This window comes from Jaculus jaculus, chromosome X (assembly GCF_020740685.1).
Source record: "Jaculus jaculus isolate mJacJac1 chromosome X, mJacJac1.mat.Y.cur, whole genome shotgun sequence".
Taxonomy (NCBI): domain Eukaryota; kingdom Metazoa; phylum Chordata; class Mammalia; order Rodentia; family Dipodidae; genus Jaculus; species Jaculus jaculus.
The window spans coordinates 113,693,379-113,698,180 of NC_059125.1; the positions used below are offsets into that span (position 1 = coordinate 113,693,379).

The following is a 4,802-nucleotide window of genomic DNA, read 5'->3' on the forward strand; positions in this document are numbered from 1 at the left end:
CTTCTCTGTGGAGAATTTCTTGAAATACTCTCTGTAGGTATTTTTGTGTTCATATAATTGTAAAGCTGAGTTTTGTCCTGGAAAATTTTTCTTTACCATCTATTATAAAGGATACTTTTGCTGGGTAGAGTAGTTTGGGTTGGAAGCCATAGGTTTTTAGACTTTGGAGAGTTTCATTCCAGGCACTTCTAGCATTCAGGGTTTCCATTGAGAAGTCTGAGGTAATTCTGATGGGGTTACCTTTGAAAGCAATGTGCTGTTTTTCCCTAGTTGCTTTTAGGATTTTCTCTTTGGTGTCAATGTTTAGAGTCTTAACGATAATATGTCTTGGGGAGTTTCTCCTTTGGTCTAGTCGGTTAGGAGTTCTGTTTGCTTCTTGAATCTTGATGGGACTTTCTTTTAAGAGATGGGGGAAGTTTTCTTCAATTATTGTGTTAAATAAGTTCTCCATGCCTTTGGTCTGAAATTCTTCTCCTTCTGGAATTCCAATGATTCTGATATTAGGACGTTTAAGTTTATCCCACAATTCTCTCATGTTCTGTTCACAGGAACTTTTGAATTTACTGAACTTTTTGGACTCTCGAACTGTTTCTTCCATCCTGTCTTCCAGATCAGAGTTTCTATCTTCCACTTCGCTGACTCTATTCTTGAAAGCCTCTAGCGAGTTTTGGACTTGTTCAATTAAGTTTGCATTTTCTACTACTTTCCTATGTGTCACTTCCATTGCTCTGTCCAGCTCCCTTTCCACCTCATTTTCTGATTTTCTTGAGGATTCTTGGAATCCATCCTTGCATTTCTTTATGTTTTCATTTAGTGTGGCCAGCTGATTTTTAAGGACCTCTTTTTTTTCACTCTCCCTCAACTCTCTTAGCTCTCTTTGAATTCCTTCCAATGTCTTATCATATTGCTCTAGCTTACTGATGGTAGCATCCGCACGATTATCAGTCCTTTGTTGCTTTCCTGCAAGTTCTAGCAGTAGGTTGGTCAGGGTTGCATTGCTCATAGCTTCCACATGATGTTCTGATCCTAAAAACTCTTCTATATTTTGGTTAGATGTGATCCTTGTTGGACTGGTTGATCTATCTGGATTTTCTTGCATTTTATTTTTCATGTTATTTCTTTTGCACTGTGGTCTACCCTTGACAGTGTATGGGCAGATAGGTGGGTGGACCAGCCTGGGCTCTAGATCAATGGGAATCTAAGGCAGCCTGGGGCAGTTGCCAAGAAGCCTGGGTTTTTGCGCTGTGTTGCCAAAGTTGCCTATCTACTGCCTGACAGGGGTGCCAAAGTTGCCTGAATTCTCACCCAGTAATGCACCCAAGCTGCCTGCTTTCAAGCTTGGAGGGGGACTGAGGTAGCAAGCCCTGAAACTGCCCAAACTCTGGCTGGGAACACTGGGACCTGGAAACAATCTGCACTCCCCCACCACAGGAGAATGAGGGATGGCTCGTGCAACAGATAGGTAGGGATGGCACCTGAGCTGGCACAAGCGAGAGACACAGTCTGGGCTTGTGTGGCAGTTGCTGTGGGACTGGGCTCCCTGAACATGCAGTGGCAGGAGCAGTAATGTGTGCAAGTGTGCAGAGCAGTTTAAGCTTCCACACACAGGGATCAATCAGCGCGCTATTGGCGCATGATTGGCTCACAATCAGAGTGTGGTGGCTGCGTTGGCGGCTGCGATGGTGGGTTGTGGTGGCTATTTGGTGGGTGGGGTGGTCTACCTGCCCACGAGGGGATCCTCAATTCCCTCTTTTCTCCCCCTCTGTGCCCTCCCACTGAGAAGAAGACCCAGAAAACCCTTAATGTCTTGCCTTTCTTTTCCCAGGATTTGCAGCACAGCTAGGTGGTTGCCATCTTGGCCAGATGTCCTTTTCCATTCTTTATATTCTTACTGCTATAGCTATGAATCCATGTATTATATTAAATATAATGAGAGTGTATCATTTCTAATTTTATAGAAATGCCTTCAATATTTCTCTATTTATTATAATGTTGGCTATTGGATCTTTAGCAGTTACTTTCTTGTTGCTTGGACAAAACAGAAAAGCAGAAATAGCTTATGGAAGGAAAGGGTTTAATTTGGCTTACAGTTTCAAGGAAAAGTTTCTGCATGGCAGGGAAAGCATAGCAGGAGCAGGAAGCTGGCTCATATCATTATATATAAGCACCAGGAAGGAAGCAAGAAGAGTGAGCTAGCTAGTGGAACTCAATTATAAAATACCAACATCCACTTCCAGTGACACAGTTCCTCCAGCAATGCTCTATCCCCCAAAGGCTCCACCAACTAGGAATTAACTATGAGGCTTATTATCAAACACATGAGGCCATAAAGGACATTTCAAAGTCAAACTGCCACAAGTTTATTATATGATCCTAAGGCATAGTCTTCTTTTTCCTAGTTTCTATAGGTCTTTCATCATCATGGGATGTTGAAGTTTGTCAAAGGCCTTTTCAGTGGCTATTGAGATGATTAAAGGATTTGCAAATTTAAATGGATTTATGTGTATAACATTCATTGGTGTGCGTATGTTGAACTAACCTTGCATCCCTTGAATAAAATGAACTTGGTATGTAGTCCTAATGAGTTGTTCAATTTGTTTTGAAAGTATTTTTGAAGATTTTTGCACATATGTTCATTCATCAAGGAAATTGTACTATTAATTTCTCTCTTTTTTGTTTTTAATCCTGTTTTCATAACAGGGTAAAACTTACTTCACAGAATGAATTTGGTAGCTTTACCCCTCCCTTTTATATTTGGTGGAAAAGCTTCAGGATTATTGATATTAGTTTTTCCTTATAGATTGGTAGAATATGGCAGTGATTCCTTCTAGAAGTGGGCTTTTCCTTATAGGAAGACAATTACTGCTTTGATTTCATTAATTGATAATTGTATATTAAAAGGCTTGATTTGCCTTCTCCCAAAATCCTAAGCATTGAATGTTTCACTTAGTGGTCTATTTATGTTTCTTAATCTCTTGGTGCCTGTTATATAAGTAGACTTAGAAATATCATGAATGCTTAATATTGTCTCTAGTATTGAGCCTTGAAAATGTGCCATCACTTTGTATTGCTTATGACCAGTACCACATCGTGAGACAAAAGCTCAAGTCCCCTTGTCACCATTACTTAAACTGAAAGGGTAGGCCAATAGAAAGCTAGCCATGGAGCATGCTTTGAGGAACTCCAAACTGCTTCTGACTTGTTAGTATTCATGTTATATGAGTTATTGAAATAGCATCATTCTTGGTTGTAAATAAGAAGGACATATGTCTTGAGTTTCATGCATTTGAAGCCCCACTGTGTCCCTCTTCCACCTATACCACTACCTTGCTGATAATGAGCCTGTGATTATTATTCACTATGGGAAATACTCACTATGAGAATAAGCTACTCTTCCACACCATGCTCTAGGTAGGTAGAACACCAGAATAGTTCCAACTTTTTCTAAGGCATGTGTGCTCCTCCTGGGACAAGCAAGACTTCCTTGGGAAGTCTGATTGCCCTACTAAGATATGAGATTCTACACCTAATGGGTAAATTGAATGCCTTGAAAGGGCATGAGTTCTATTCTAGGAGCTAGCCCCATGCTGAGGATGGAGCATGGCAGGGAGAAAGAAAGTCCACATCATTGGACAGTGATTTTCAGAAATGTGAGTGTTTTAAAATCTTATCTGATAGGGTGTCATTGTGTGGGTCAGTTGCAGGTGCGACCCGAAGGGCCGCAGGGTCAGTTTAAGTGATTCGCTGGGGCCTGGGAGACCCTGCAGCCATGGTGAGCCAGTCTCAGGGCATGCAGTAGCTGCTGAAGTCAGAGTGAAGTGGGCAACCTAGAAGTGTCTGAGGCCTACAAAGCTGAAGCAGGCCAAAGAAGAAGCCCAAGCTGAGATTGAACACTTTGGACTTCAGAGCAGAAAAGAATTTAAGGCCAAGGAAGCTGGTGTCCCATTTTAGCTACAGCACTGAGGTGGGGAAGGAAACCCAGGAGAAGATGACCATCCTCCAGACCTTCTTCCAGCAGAACAGTGATGAAGTCCTGGATAACCTCTCTGCCTTCCTGTGATTAATACTGCCAGAAATTCATGAAAACTACTGCATGAATGGATATGAGAAGAGGGAAGCACCTATTCCACAGGCTAGCCTTGAAGATGCCCTCACAGAGTAGGTAGCATCACAAAGCTGGAGTTTTTATGAAAGGCATTAATTTTTTTTCGTCACTGTAGTATATCCCTCCACTTTTTGTAGAGTACTAAATCAAGCTCTTTCTACAGGCTTAGTACTTATCTGAAGAATTCATCTTTTTATCTTGTGTGTCTTAGAAATTTAATGAGTATATGTTGTCTGTTCCCCTGTGTGTTTTTTGCTTAGGCAACATGACATTTTCTTTCTTAGTCTAGTAGGGAAAAAAATCAATTATTTGAAGAAAGAAAGGCATTAAATTTTCCTTCACACTTTTCAAAGATCAAGAGCTTTATGTATGAAAAATATTAAGTAGTCAATTGTAACATGCATGATGCAGCAGCCAACCTTAAATTAATCTATTCTGTCTGTGTGGTGGTGCCTTCTGTGTAAGGCATCCTCTTAAAAACCTTTTCCCCAGTAACACCCGTGTGTCTGAGTTTTCTGCATTCTATTTCACTTTTTCCACAATGTTTCCCACAAAATAAGACAGAATACAGAAAAAGTCCTATTTCATTTATTTGATTGACTACATCAAAAACTAACAAAGGCAAAAAGAAACTTAAAACTTATCAGAATACTTAACACTATCTAAAAATCTTAACTGTATTAAAAATGAAACATTG

The 4,802-nt window shown here is 40.5% G+C and overlaps 1 pseudogene; it reads left to right on the top strand.

Moving 5' to 3' along the window:
• Positions 1-3,769: 3,769 nt before the first annotated feature.
• On the top strand, positions 3,770-4,162 carry LOC101605865 (annotated as a pseudogene).
• Positions 4,163-4,802: the final 640 nt, after the last annotated feature.